The sequence below is a fragment of the Vulpes lagopus genome, chromosome 10 (genome assembly GCF_018345385.1).
Source record: "Vulpes lagopus strain Blue_001 chromosome 10, ASM1834538v1, whole genome shotgun sequence".
NCBI lineage: Eukaryota > Metazoa > Chordata > Mammalia > Carnivora > Canidae > Vulpes > Vulpes lagopus.
Genome location: NC_054833.1, coordinates 88,299,520 through 88,315,092, shown reverse-complemented (window position 1 = coordinate 88,315,092; position 15,573 = coordinate 88,299,520). Strand labels below are relative to the sequence as shown.

At 45.5% G+C, this 15,573-nt stretch overlaps 1 protein-coding gene and 2 long non-coding RNA genes across 6 annotated transcripts in view; 1 reads left to right on the top strand and 2 right to left on the bottom strand.

Annotated features, from left to right (window-relative positions):
• The window catches only part of SLC45A1 (solute carrier family 45 member 1), a 79,702-nt gene that overhangs the window by 55,127 nt on the left and 9,002 nt on the right, over positions 1–15,573 (bottom strand). The gene's annotated exons all lie outside the window — the stretch shown is intronic.
• On the bottom strand, positions 1,556–5,921 carry LOC121500989. Its single transcript, XR_005990470.1, has 2 exons — positions 5,817–5,921; positions 1,556–2,605 (listed from the first exon to the last, which is right to left on the bottom strand). It is a non-coding gene; the product is annotated as an uncharacterized LOC121500989 (long non-coding RNA).
• LOC121500988 lies at positions 5,720–14,228 on the top strand. Of its 3 annotated transcripts, none has more exons than XR_005990469.1 (5): positions 5,720–5,781; positions 8,019–8,158; positions 8,557–9,468; positions 10,809–11,028; positions 13,010–14,228. It is a non-coding gene; the product is annotated as an uncharacterized LOC121500988 (long non-coding RNA). The 3 variants fall into 3 exon arrangements; XR_005990468.1 differs by having other exon boundaries at positions 5,726–6,007; positions 10,872–11,028; XR_005990467.1 differs by having other exon boundaries at positions 5,726–6,007.

Below are 15,573 nucleotides of genomic sequence, written 5' to 3'. Positions count from 1 at the left end.
CCCTGGGCCAAAGGCAAGCGCCAAACCACTGCGCCACCCAGGGATCCCTCCATGCATTGTAAAATGTGTGTCTCTACAGAGCTACAGGGTGCACGGGCACCATGGGGGCACTGGACTCAGTCCCAAGGTCAGGGGAGATTGGAGGGCAGAGTGTCCCTGAATGGGGAGGCGGAATTAGACCAGAGTGCCAAGTTAAGGAAATTGGGCTTCTCTTTAGAGTAATAAAGGAAAGGATATCAAAGAGTTGTTTTCTTTCTTTTAAAGAACATGACATGAAAAAAAAAAAGGAATATGACATGAGTAAATTTGCACTCATGAAATATTATCCTGCCTGCAATGCAGACAATAGATCAGAAAGTAGGGGACTGGAGTGAGCCAGGGAGAGCTGACAATGATGCAGGTGACAAAAGATGGTTGCGGGGATAATGGCAGATGATCAGGAACAGCCCCCTGAGGCCTGATGCTGTTTGGGGCGGGGAAACCAGGCAAGAGCCCAGGGAAGAGCAGGTGTGGGTGGGTGGGTGGGAAGATGAGAGTTCTGTTGGGGCACATTCCATTCAGGAGCCTTGGACTGCAAGGACTTACCTAACAGGACACAAGGGGCCCTGGTCTGAAGCTCAGGAGCAGGACCGGGCAATGACAATTTAAGTTAAGGGTCACCAGCCTGTGTGATAATAAGTAAAGCTCTGGGAGGTGATGACATCAACCAGGGAGAGTGAGAAGGAAGGGGGTCTGGGTGTTTACATAGTTTTGAGATATAATCAAGTTCCATTTTGCACTGGCTGCCTCTACCTTTTTTTTTTTTTGCCTCTACCTTTTTATTGCCATCCCCAACACTGTAGAGTCTTTTCCCCAGCCTTATCCTACAGAGCATTTCATATAAAAATGGCTACTACAGTAGCTAGTGCCTCTTTCTGTTACCATGAACATTATCATAACTCTTAGAAAAACGGAGTCTCGAGCTATGAGAGCCACATGCACTGCTGTTTTGAATTTCCGGCTACATGCTGTTTTAATCATGAGACTCTTAGCTCATGGGTAGCTTATAAAGTTCCTAATTAAGTGGGAATGGGAAAATACATTTATTATTTATTTAGAAGCAAACAGCCTTTGATAATGAAGCTAAGCACCTTGAGGACATGCACGGACATGATGTTTGCAAACCTGGACTCAGAGGGAATGGCTATAAAGCAATTCGATGGACTGTTTTTATAAACACACCAGAACTTACATATTCAAAGGTGTTTTCCTCTTCAAAGTAGGAGATTTAGTCAAATGATTACACCCTTTGAAAGGACATGATTGAAATTCCTTTGCAGGACAAGACTCTCTCCTGAATATCTGCCTCGGGGGCTCCTGCATCTCTTTGGAGGAGGATGAGGGGGCCTGAATTACAGAATCTGCCAAGTCCTTTGGAGCCAAGTTTGATGAATAAGACAAAAGACTGAGCCAAATAATAACAGATCAGCAAACTCTCCGTATCCCCTCCCCCCTCGAACCTGCTCCTCCCCAATTCTCGCCCACTCACGAAGAACATCACCAGCCTGAACACCAACTTATTTAAAGCCTTTATTTATAATTTGAACATATTTGCACCAGATTTGCCCCCAGTCCACTCAGTTTTTCTATCATACTTTCCAGAACTTTCCATCGCCACTCTCTCACTGCACCATCTTAGAACAGGGGCACCAGCTTCCAGATTCTGGGCTCCCCTCCCACCACCCCATCCTCTTCCTACACACAGCCTTCTTACCAGGCTCGTCCTGCTATCTGCTTGGCACCCTCTACCATCTCCTAGTGCCATCATTAACAACCAGACACGTTCCCTGGCGGCCCTAGCAGCAGACGGGGCTGGGCCTTGCAAGCTTTCTTACAGTTCCTTGAACTCGCCACGGTTATGCCTCCTTAGAGCCACTGCCAATGCTGTTCCATCAGCCCTGGGACCCTCTTCTCCCATTTTTTCTGTGCCTGGCTCCTACACATTGATGCTAGTGTCCTGGGGCTGCCTTAAGGAATGACCACAAACTGAGTGGCTCAAAACAACAGAAATGTCTCACAATTCTAGCAACCAGAAGTCCAAAACCAAGGTGTTGTCAGAGCTGCGTTCCCTCTGAAACCAGCAGGGCTGGATCCTTGCTTGCCTGTTCTAGCTTTCTGTGTTGCCAGCAATCCTTGGCATTCCTGGGCTTGCAGATGCCTTGCTCCAGTCTCTGCCTCTGTCTTCAAAGGGGTTTTCCTCTGCATTTGTTGTCTTTTCTTCTGAGATGCCAGTCACAGTGGATTAAGGGCCCACCCTAGTCCAGTATCACCTCATCTTAACCAACTCCATCTGCAATGACCTCATTTCCAAAGGTCACACTCACAGGTACTGGGGGTTAGGACTTTGACATATCTTTGGGGGTGGGGAGGCTTAGGTCTCAAATAGACCCTCCTCTAAGATGACTGAGCCAACCAGGGTGGACTGTTAGTCTTCAGCTCAGCCCTTGGCTGGTGTCCTTGACACTGCTTCCCTCATCTTAGATGAACTTGTAGAGTCTGTTGACTTGTTTCGGTGTCTATGTCTCACTCGGGTGCTGAATCCATGTATTCACTGTTCCTCCAGAGCCTGGGGAAGTATGGACACAGAGTAGATGTTCCAAAAACTGTTATTAACTGAACTTCAAACTGAATTGAGCCTAGAAGTAGCAGTGGCCTGACATTGGATGACATAAAGTCCCAAGACCGGAACCTATATCCATCTCCTGTTCCCTTCAATGATTTTAAAGCTATTCTGTCATGTAATTCACACCCAGCAACCCAGCAAGACAGGCTAGGCAAGTTTAAATATCCCTATTTTACAGAAGAGAGCACAAAAACCAAGCTTCTAATGAAAGGAAATGCCATGGTTAAGACAGGACTGCAGGTCATTAGAGCTGGAGGGAATCTCATCAGACATGAGGCTTGATCTCATTTTACAAATGAGGAAAGGGGGCTGGAGAAGTGAAGTGATTGACTTATGGCCTCTTAGCGACTCACTAGGGAGAGCCATAATTAGATTCCGAGTCCTTCGGTTTCTGATCAAATTCCAAGAGAGCAATTCCAAACATGTTGGAGAATGGCAGGACCACTACAGTAAATACATGGGTGACCTCCCCATGATGTACAAGGCCACACTCGTTTGGGTTCTATGGCACCAGGCTACCTGGGTGGGAATCCTGACTCCACCCCTTTGGGGTCTGGTAAACCTGAGGGACCTCATAAATTGATTCAGGCATCCATGATTAATGTGATGTCCATTCCTGGTTGAACTTACTTTTTAAAAGAGAATGCCTGGAAATCTTTAGCCCCCAGGCACAAATCTCTGCTGCTGGTGCCTCACATAACACCAGACACAAAGTCAGCACTCAATAAATAATGGAACTCAGACGAGGTTCATCTTGAATGTGGGAAAGGTTCTGGAGCAGGAGGGATCGTCTCAAAATTCCTCAGTTCATTCTACAGATGTGGGCATGACCCATTCCCCATATGCGTAAGGATTCTGTAGCCCTGAAAACTTGTTTTGGGGTTGACAGGTACAAGCTAATGAATTGGGGAAATCTGGCAAAATTATAAGGATAGGGTAATAAGTTCCATTATATCAGTTTTCAGGGAGGTCAAGTGGATCATTCCAATGAAGACACTGGCTAACAGGTTAGCTGTGGTTGCTGTGGCCAAAAACTCATAAAACACATATGTTCCCACGTTTGTATACAATCTAGGATAGCATATGCATTCTTAATTATTGTATGTTAAGAAAATATCTTGGAAAAACACTAAAATAATCAGGAGAATGAGAGGCTGATACTGGGGTTAGAATAAAGAGGTTAGGACCTTTTTTCTTTTTCCTAGAAAAAGGATGCCTCTAGGGAAAAATAGAGAATAATTTCTTGATGGATTTTCTGTTTATTAGACAAATTTTTCAAATGTCTACGTGGTCCAGACTTGTCTGGGTGCTGGAATTCACTGACACACAGACAGACCAAGCCCTGTCCTTGTGGAATCACTGGATATCAATATGAATTTGTTTTTTCCAAAGGTAGAAATACTATCTTATGACACCTGGAAGGGATATATTTAGAACAAACAGAAGAACCGTGCACAAGGCCCAGGACTAGAGCAGTGCCCGATGGATAACTGGTGATTTTATCTACTGAAAGAAGGTCTGATATTCTATGACATTAAAACTCCAAAAAAACTCCAGAAAAAGTAGGCAAAGGACAGCAGGCCATTCAGAAGGAAGAAATAGAAATGACCAAATTAAATGCAAATTAGAATATCTGCAAATTAAAGCCTAACAGTGCATGTAGCCACGAATTCCCACAAAACACTGGAAATGGGCACCCAGGTGGCTCAGCGGTTGAGCATCTGCCTCTGGCTCAGGTCATGATCCTTGTGTCCTGGGATCAAGTCCCGCAATCAGGCTCTCCGCAGGGAGCCTGCTTCTCCCTTTGCCTATGTCTCTGTCTCTCTCTCTCATGAATAAATAACTAAAATCTAGGGCAGCCTTGGTGACGCAGCGGTTTAGCGCTGCCTGCAGCCCAGGGCGTGATCCTGGAGACCCTGGATCAAGTCCCATGTCAGGCTCTTTGCATGGAGCCTGCTTCTCTCTCTGCCTGTGTCTCTGCCTCTCTCTCTCTCTCTCTCTCCCTCTCTGTCTCTATGAACAAATAAATAAAGTCTTTAAAAAAAACCATTTGAAGTCAAGCATTATTTAAAAAAAAAATAACTAAAATCTTACAAAAAAAAAAAACAGCAAAAATCTAACAGTGCAGAGTTGCTAGGAAACTTTAACAGTTAGTAGCTGCTCGGACAGACAAGGCTAAGAGATTCTGATAAATCCACGCAGGGGATGTAATGATTGATTAGTAAGAACCAGACATTGGGGTCTAAGAAAACCAACACCTGAAAAACACTATGTTGTGAGAGGCTCCTTGCACATCAGCTCATTTCATTTACCCTGAGACTTCTGTTCCACAGGCTCACAAACCCATTCCCCAGACCACCATGGGGAGGTGGAAAAATGCTGAGTTGAATTTTTGGCGCATGGCCCAGCAGGGCTTTCTTATGTAACAATCGCCCGAGCTGGGGAGTATGAGAACTTTTGAAATAAAAGCTAAGAGTGGCCAAAACAAATATGTGGCCAGATTCAAGCCAACTTGGCCAATGTTTCTCTAACATTCCTGCTTCATAAACATAGAAAACAGTAATAAAAAGAAGGCTGTGTTTTTGCCACAAATCATGTTTGTGATCGCTGTGCGCCCGTGTCTGTTGCATGGCCTTCACTCTCGAGATCTTGGGCTTTCCAGAATCCACGGGGAGCTTTCGAAACACTAACCAAAACAAAACAGGAGTCGGGGCCGGAGAAAGGCATGTTCGCTGCTCTTCCTGTGGGTGTCACAGAAGTTTTCTCTTTCATAACCGTTGTTGGATCTCTCAAGCAAACACCTAGAACTCTCCCCAGGTATTTGTGGACCAGGTGATGTGCTTGATTAGCAGGCTGCGCCTTTATTCCCAGAAGAAAGGGAATGGGACAGAACACTCTGTCAAATAAACAATTGCCCAAGGTCTTGGGCAAGAGAAATTGGGACAGGAAGCAGACAGTGGACTCTTTGCCCCAGGTAACTGCCTGATAAGGTAAACACCCCGTGTACAATGAGTCCCTGTGATAAATATTTATGTGCTGAGCCCCGTGTTTGAAAGCACTAAACCATTTCTCGGCCTGAACATTGACCTGTGGAGGCAAAACACCGGCTAATTTTACAGGTGATGTAATTAATTTCTGTGGCTCACAGCCGTACCGGGAACCAGCGAGATTGTTGTTTTTGTAATTGTCTAAGGATTCAGCAGGTGCTCGGCCTCCAGGGAGCAGTGGCAACTCACGGTCCGAGGTTCTTTGCAGTCACATCTGGGACTCAAGGATTTGCGGAAGATGGTGGCGTGGGAGTTGATCGTGAAACAAACTCGGTTTCTCTGGCTGTTAGAAGAAGTGGTGAGCTCGACCCTGTGTCCAGGCATGGCCTTGTATTATTGCTTAGAGCACACCAAGGACTTTATTTTTTTAACGTAAGGCTGTAGCGTGGCCCCAAAATCTATGATCTGGATATATCTCAGGTCAACATTAATAAACGTACAGGCGAGCCACTCTTTCACGGTGAGCTGAAATAACCCCATACCCCCAAAAGGTAAAAGGCCAATGACAAGTGAGGAAGGGTGTTTGCCACAAAACAGCACCATCTTTCTAGGTAGTGTAAGCTGGAAACCAGGGTCCCTCCTCATGACTTTCCTCTCTCTCACCCAGTGCTCTGTGACCGAACTCAAGGTCTTTTCCCATGGCACGGCTCTTCTGGGCTGTTTCTCATTAAATAGCGCACTCTCCAGTTCTACTCATGGGACCTGGGACTACCTCTTGGGTCCCCCCTGCCCGGACCTGACCCACCCTTTGCCAGGTCTTGTGGATTATCCTTCTAGAATGCCTTGGAGCCATCCACTTACCTCACTGAGTGTTCACTGCCTCCAGTCCTTCTTAGGATGCCCTCATCCCACATGGACCACAGAAATGACCTCCTGTGACCTCTGGGGTCTACTCAGCAGCCCTGGCTTCATCATCCCCAGAGAAGCCAGAGGGACCTTTCCCAACCACAAACCTGATGGAGCCACTTCCTGACTGAAAACCATTTTCAACTTCCCTCTGCCCTGAGGATGACGATGAAGAGCCTATTCCACTTTCAGGGGCGTACACCGCTCCCCTGCTGCCACCCTCAAGGTGGCTACTCAGAGTTCTTGCCACGCTAGCTCCCAACACAGAGCCCGGTCATCTCTCCACCGTTTCCCCTCTTTGTTCACTTCCAAAAACTCATCAGCATCTGAGATTAGCTTATTTACTAGCCTGCACATCATAGGTGCTCGGTGACTACCTGTGGAATAAATGGACAGGTGAAAGAGCCAATCAAGGAAACTTCCCTATGATGGGTGGTGAATTCATCCAAGAAAATGGCAAAGCTTAAAGAACCGTGAGCTAAGCACCTAGGCCTTGGGTAGCTGTCTTATTCATAGCTGTGGACAAAGAGTCTAGAAACACAACATAAATAATTGCTTGCTGCCTGTCTGACTGCCTCGCCTTAATCTGGAACTCTAGTCTCTGTGTCCATCTCCACTTCCCTTCAATGTCATCCTTCACATTCCAGCTGGAAACGCCTCCCCTCCTGTCTCTGGACACACCCAGCTCCTCAGGGCCTCAGGGCTTGCCAGGGCTAAGGTCTCTCCAGCCCCTGCCCCGCCCACCGCAGGTGCCTATTTCCTGCTCACTCCACCTTCAAAGCACAGCTCCAGCATCACTTCCTGAGAAGAACCTTCCTGAGCCCTGGACTAGATCAGATCCCCTCCCCTTTACGTGGCTATCCCATTTCATAATTACATATTCGGATAATTCTGTCACGACTGCCTCCCTGCCTGCCCCTTGAAGGCAGGGATTGTGGGGTTTTCCTCACCACACCATGTAGGCCAACATCCAGCACAGCTGCTTGTCTAAAGAGGTGCCCAATGACTGGTGATTTTTTTATGTAGCAAAAGAAGTGTTGATAGTCTTATATCCTTCATATATGTGATCCCTAAACTCTAAGTGAACAAGTGGGCAAAAAGTTTAGCAGGTAACTCAGAAAGGAGAGATATGGGGTGCCTGGATGGTTCAGTTCAGCGTCTGACTCTTGATTTTGGCTCAGGTCATGATCTCAGGGTCATGAGATCGAACTCTTCACCAGGCTCTACACTGGGCATGGAGCCTGCTTAAAATTCTTTCTCTCCCATTCCCTCAGCTCTTCTCCCTCTTCTAAAAAAGAGAGAGAGAGATACAGTTAATCAGCCTTATTAGCAATAAAAGAAACACAAGTTAAAACAACAAAATATCACTTCAATACCATAATTTACAAACTCCTTAAAAAGTAATTGTCATATCTACAGGCTCAGTGCAATCACTATCAAAATTCTAACAATTCTTTTTGCAGAAATAGAAGATCCATCCTAAAATTCATGTGGAATTGCAAGGGACTCCAAATAGCCAGAACGGTGTTGGAAAAGAATAAAGTAAGAGGTCTCACACTTCCTGATCTTAAAACTTCCTGCAAAGCTACAATAATCAAAACAGGTTGGTACTGCCACAAAGACAAGACTTCTAGACCGGTGGAATAATCTAGACCAGAATAAAATAGATGTCCCAGAAGTAAATCCTCATATAACTGGCCAAATGATGTTCAACAAGGGTGCCAAGACCATTCCATGGGGGAAAGGACAGTCTTTTCAACAAATGGAGGGGCTCTTGGGTGGCTCAGTTGGTTAAGTGTCCAACTCTTGATTTTGGCTCAGGTCACGATCTCAGGTAATGAGATTGAGCCCTATGTCAGGCTCCACACTTAGTGGAGCCTCCTTACGATTCTTTCTCTCCCTCTTCCCTCTGCCCCTCTCCTACTTGTGTTCTCTCTCTCTCTCAAAAAATAAAACAAATAAAAAACTGTGCTGGAAAAACTGGACATTAACATGCGAAAGAACAAAGTTGGACTCTTACCTAACATGATATGAAGAGCTAACTCAAAATGGATCAGAGATCTAAACATAAGAGCTAAAACTATAAACCTCTTGGAAGAAAAATAGGAAATAAAGCTTCACTACACTGGGTTTTGCAATAATTTTTTGGATATGAAGTTAAAAGCACAGGTATTAGAAGAAAAATAGAAAAAAATGGACTTCTCTAAAATGGAGAACTTTGGTGCATCAAAGTTGCACTATCAATAGAGTAAAAAGGCAACCCACAGAATGGGAGAAAAGATTTGTTAATTGTACATCTGATAAGGGATTAATATCCAGGATATATACAGAACTCCTAAGACTCAAGAACAAAAAAGCAAACTACCCAACTCAGAAACAGGTAACGGACTTGAACAGGCATTTCTGCCAAGAAGATATACCAGCCGCCAGGAAGCGCATTTGGGGGTGGGGCCTTTGGGAGGTGATTCTGTTTAGATGAGGTCATGAGGGTGGGGCCCTGAGTTGGGATCAGTGCCCTGTAAGAGGAGACTCCAGACCACTTGCTCTCCCTCTCTCTGTCCCCATCACTGAGGGCACAAGCGGAAGATGGCCCCTACCAGCCAGCAAAGCATTCTCACTAGAAATCGACCATGTGGACATCTTGATTTTTGGACTTTTAACTTCCAGAATTGCGGGCAAATGCATTCCTGTTGTTTATCACCCAGTCTCTGGTACCTTGTTAAGGTAGCCTGAGCTAAGACGATGGAATATTATTCTGTCTTACAATGGAAAGAAATTCTGACACGCACTACGACAAAGATGAACCTTGAGGGCATTCTCCTCAGTGAAACGAGCCAGTCACAGAAGGACATATACTGACTGGATGATTCTGCCTACATGGGATACTTTGAGGAGTCAAACTCCTGGAGACAGGTGAAGTAGAAGGGTAGTGGGTGGGGGCTGGCAGAAGGAGGCAGGGAGGGAGGACAGGGAGTCAGTGTTTGGTGGGGACAGAGTTTTGGTTTTGCAAGGTAACCATAGCAGTGGGGAGGGACGGTGGTGATGGGTACACCACAGTGTGAATGTGCTTGATCCCACTCAGCTGCTCACTTACAGATGATAAATTTTATTGTGTCTAACTCGCCACTATTTTTAAAAAAATTTTTTAATTATTTTTTCCCACAATTAAAAAAAATAATATTCTTTTTAAAGATAAAAGTAGCTCACACTGCCTAATACTTACTATAATGCTGACTGTTCAGGTGCTTTATTTGTCTCAGTGACTGCTTCTCAGAACAGTCATGTAAGATGAATAATATTCTTCCCATTTGCCCCATTGGGAAACTGAGGCAGCAGCCCAGGGTTGGCAACTGGCAACTCTATGGCCAGATCCAGCCTGCAGACTGCATTCGTAGGTAGAGTTTTACTGGAGCACAGCCATGCCCATTCATGACGTATCATCTTGGCTGCTTTCACTCTACACCTGCAATCTAGAGTAGTAGCAGCAGAGACCATGCAGCCCCCGAAGCTCAGAATATTTGCCCCCAGTTCAGGACAGCTTCACTGTTTTCAGGGCCCAACGCAAAGGGAAAATTTGGGGCCCCTTGTTTATAAACTGTTATGACTTTTCAAAGCAGAGGCAGCAGAGCATTAAGCTAAACGTGCGCCCTTCTAAGCCTACGGCCCTCAGTGACTGCCCAGGATGAATGCCCATGAAGGCGGTCCTCATCAGCCCCTTTACAGAAAAAGCTGACCAACCCCTGTGCTAGAAAATCTGGTAACCCATCCCAAGGTCACACAGGGTGAAGTACAGAACCAGGCTTTAGAGCTAAGCAGGGGTCTGTGCTCCTGACCTCTCTGCTTCTGCTGGGGGCTCACGCCAGAGCCCCCATGCCCTCAGGGAGACTCTGAGTTTGAGCACAAAGTGCTACAGTCTTTCTGGAGTATAATTTGAAAAAGATTATCAAAAGCTGTAAACATGCTCATGACCCAGTCTTAGAAGAATATCTATCTAATATGTGCAAATGTTCATGGTATAGTTAAGTGAAGAAGGAAGCCCTCAAGCAAAACAGCATATGCAATATGGTCATAAATCCCCCCCAAAACATGTATTTAGATGGATACACAGACAAACATGGAAAAAAAGACCAGAATGATGCATCAAAATGTGTAGTGGTTTTCTGTGAGAGGTGGCACTGTGGTTTATTTTTATGCTTCTCTTGATATTTTTTTGTTTCACCCATTTTTATAAAAGTATGCATTATTTTTAACAGTGGAGCAAATAAATTTAGAAGCCTTCTGTAATTGTATTTTTAATTGCCTGGATGGTCTTCTAGAAGGGACAGGAACAACAATCTCAGAATCCACAGGTGTCCCTTCAACAATGGGTCTTCTTGAGTGGTGTGTGGACCACATGGGCACCAGCCAAGGACACTCTTCAGGCCTCTGGTAAAGAACTGATCACCGCCCTAAGGATGCACGAGACATTCCCAGGTGCCTGGCCTTCCTCTTTGATACCAGAACTGGCCTTTTACTTCTGAATGATATGAACCAAGTTATTTAAACTTTAAGAAAGGATCTGCACCAACCAAATCATAAAAGAAAGCACCCACCTGCAGAGAAGGCAGGCAGGCATGATGGTGGTACCTCAGCAATGACCTCTGCTGTACCTCCAGCCCAGGCGGGGCCCTGTCTGGGGTCTCCTACTTGCAAGGACCCCACTTTGGTCCTCCAGCGACTGAACCCTTCCCCATAGAGCAAGGATCTCAGTCTTCACTTCTAGGTCATACTTTGGTTTTCTGGGACCTGAGAATCCCCTGCCCCAATGGCCCCAAGCAAACTTGTAGGGCCTGCCCTTTGGATGGTGGAGTAGGCCCCTCAAGGTGAGCGGTGTGAGGTAGGGACAACAGGATGTGAGAGGGGAGGCTGGAGTAGAGCTTGGATGTGCAGGTTGGGTGTTGTGAGCAGAGCCGAAAGCGGGGTACACAGACGCGTGGGCCAGGGGCCAGGGGCTCCACGTACATTTCCTGGCCCCACAGAAGTCTAGGGTGGGTCTACATGCTTTATTTTATTTATCATAGTTAATTGATGTATAATGTTTTAATATTTAGACATGAGGAACATAAGCCCTACAAGCCCTCTGCAACCTGATGGTTGGGGAAGGCCGGGGTGGGGTGGGGTGAAGAGGAGGACTTCAGATGGCCTCATCTCCAGGGCAGTACTTTCCTCCAGTAGCAGGCCATTATACCAATTCAGTGCATTGCAACCTGCATTTTCAAAAACAAAATAGAGCAAAATGGAAAATGCTGGAATGCAGCACTCACATAAGAGAATTTCAGTAAAATATTTGTTTTTTTGATGTGGTCTGGTCTTGATGTCAAGCACATGCCCTACTATGGGTCTTGGCCAGGAGGGCTTGACAGAGCAGGGAGGGCACACAGACAGGTGATAGGTGGAGAGAGACGCAGTCGATGCACTGTCAGCAGAGCCCAGAGACCACCTGGACGAGGTGGCTCTAACTAGTTCCCACAATGAGACCTGAATCCATGCCCTGCTCTCCACCTCCACCATGACCATAAGTGACTCACCTGGAGACCTGAGAAGCCTCCTCCCCATCTCCTGGTCACCTCCCCTCTGGCCCTCTCCCCTCCACCACCCATTCTGCTCATCTGTCCCTCCTTCTCTTATAACCCCCTGTGGCCTCCTGTCCGATATCTAGTCCTGCTGTCACCTGGCTCTGTTCCAAACAAGCCTCGCTCGCTGGCCTCCGCCCCTTGCCCTGGCTTCTCTTCCCAGTGCAAGCACAGCCTCTTCATTTCTCATGGCTGCTCCCGTGTCTTCCAGGTCTCAGATCAGACGTCCTCTTCTCAGAGGAGCCTTCCCAAACCCCTTAGTCCCAGTCCCAGCGGTCCTAGTAGGTATCCTGCGGACTCACCTGCTCACCCATCTCCCTACTTTACCACAAGAGGGCAGCTGCAGGAGACAAGCTGTCATTACAGGCCCAAGCCTGGCACAGAGCAGGTGCTCAGTAAATGCTCGTTGGATGAATAAATGAGGTATCAGAGTGATCTTCTAACTAGGGGAGTTCATTCTTTTAAATGCATAAAGTCATCAATCCTCCCTGATACATTAACTCCCCAGGGGCCTGAGGCCAATGACCTTAGGCAAGTCATCTGACTTTCCTGAGCTTTGGTTTCCTCTTCCGTGAGATAAAGAGTTGGCCTTGAGGGCTCCTGAGGCTCTTTCCCAATTCTGAAATCCTACAGCTAAGACAGAGTATCACTACTCCCTGCCCACCCCCCTCTGCCCATTTCCTGCTCTTCCCACTGGGGAAGGAAGAGAGAAGGATCTATTTACCGTGTCTAGGGAAAGAGATGAAGCTTCCAACCCTACCAAGAAAGGATGTTTTTTTCTCATTTTAAAGTGTTCTGCCTTTGTATTTATGTTTTAATACTGTGGCTTTCTAATGTTTCAGAACATAAAATACATCCTTGATCTACTCCGAGGGTCCTAACGGGACTTTCCTAAGCGGGACCGTGCAGATGACCGAAGGGAACAAACAGCTTGAGGCTGGCGCTGAAGTCACCTTAAAGTCCTGCTCACCTGGAATGCTGAAGAGTGAACGTACAAAGATTCCTTTTAGTGTCTTCAGTCTAGACTCCGAATGTCTGAAAATCTGCGCATAATCATTAACTTTTATTAGGGACGTATCGGGCTTTACTGCAGAAATAATGTAATTATTTGCTAGCTCCCCATCAGCTCTCACTCGTACAGGCAGGAGGACCCATGCGGAGTGCTGCTAGATTTCGGACAGAGATTTTCCTTGAGCACTTTCCAGTTATTACACCCTGGGAAAGGCCATAAAATTGATATCCGGCATCAAATCACTTTTACAGCTGGAAACAACCAAAGCTACTGTATTTTCATTCTAGGACTATAGCTTGTTCATGAAACATCTCAGCATCCCACTTGCTACTCATATTTTCATTCGTTCTCTCTCTCTCTCTCTCTCTCTCTCTTTTTTTTTTTTTTTTTTTGGTGGCAATGACAGCCACCAGAGTCAGGATTTTATTTTCTCTACCTTCAGTTGTAGAGGAATGCTCTCATGCACTTTGACTAATAGGACCTTCCCCTTCCTAGCTCCCTTTATCAGATTGCCTGCCACACCACGATCCTTTTCCTGTCCACAACATCCAAATCCATGAGATGTGTCTCAGGAGAGGCAGAAGTTAGTCACCAACACCCACTTTTACTAATAGGCTGTCCCCAACTCTCTTAAAGAGCTAACTGAGCCAGGGAATCTGTATTAACAAGAACGCCAGGGAGGGGCTCACTGCCACTGCAGAGTGAATAGTCACAGGATGAACACAGGGTCACTGAAAATTTTGCTTTTTGGGAAATGGAAACTTTCGTTTTTTCAGAGTTTTAGCGAGATACAACTCACAAGCTATATAGTTTACGCACTTGAAGTTCACAACTCTACGGCTTTGAGTGTATTCACAGACTTGTGCAATCATTTTCACAATCAATTTTAGAACATTTTTGTCACCCCAATGAGAAACCTGCACCAATTAGCCACCATCCCCTCCAGGTCTCCCCTTCCTGCCAGCCTCTTGCAACCAAGAATCTGCCTTTTGTTTGTCTCCATGGATTTGCTTATTCTGCACATTTTGTATAAATGGAATCCTACAATATGTGGCCCTTTGTGTCTAGCTAATTTCATTTTGCATACTGTTTTCAGGTGCATCCCCACTGTGGCAGGTGGCAGTGTTTCATTGCTTTTATTGCCACATAATAGTCCATTGTATGGACACACCACTTTATCCATTTATGGATTGACAAGTTATGGAATTTTATGGCTGGAAGGGACATGGCAGGTCCTCCAATGCAACCCTCAATTTTACAAAGGAGGTAGGAGGCACAGAGATGGGCAGGTGACTGGTCCAAAATGATACAGGCAGACTGGGAAACTTGACACTAGAGCTTTGGTTTTGTAAATCATGAAATATCTCATGCATACTGAAAAGCATAGGAAAAACATGTAGTGAATTTTCGGTTCACAGCTTTCACCTATTTCCCTTTTGGGTCCCCTTTTATTTAATTCCTTGTAGGGGTTCTTAATAAATCCTAAATGTGAATCATTTGTTGTTTAAAAACTCTACCTATATCTTTTCCCAGTCTCTGTCTTGTATTGTCCTTTTGTTTCTGGTGTTGTTGATGTTTGGTGGACAGAAGTTTCTAATTTTAATGAATTGTCTGCCTTATTATCTATGATTTGTACTTTCTGAGTCTTGGTTAAGAAATCTTTTGTTAGTATTCTCCTAACTTTCCCTTAATTTTTTCAAATTTTGCTTTTCATGCTTAATTCCCCTGGAATATACTTTTGTGTCTGGTGTGAAGTAAATTAATTTTTTTCTAGAAATGCAACCTGATCTTCAGCACCAATTACCACTCCAGTCTTTTACCACTTATCTGTTGTGGGGAGGAAAAACATATTTTTCCTTCTACCTTTCTAGGTTCTTGGTGGGGGCTCTCTGTGCCAAAGATAGGTTAACAAAAAGCATACAAATTTACTTAACATAAGTTCTTCTGGGCACCTGGGTGGCCTTTGGCTTGGGTCACAGTCCCAGGGGCCTGGGATGGAACCCTGCATTGGGCTCCCAGCTCAGTGGGGAGTCTGCTTCTCCCTCTCCCTCTGCTTCTCCCCCTGTTTGTGTTCTCTGAATAAATAAAATCTTAAAAAAAAAAATTCTCCATGACCCAGGAGCTTTCACAAGGAAATGGAGACCTGAAGAATAGTTAAATGTGAGTGTTTTTATACTGGGTTTAATGAAGAGTAAAAAGTCATGGGAAAATGTGATAGAACAATGGTGTAGGAGTCAAGAGGAGTAGACTGCGGGAAATTTAGCAAGATCTATTCATTCAGATTTCTCTTGGCATTCTCTTTGGAGATAATGATGCTCCTTTTCTCTGGGTGTAGAGAGGGCACCTGTCCTCTGAGGGTCTATGATCTACTTCAAGGGATGGAGATCATTTCTC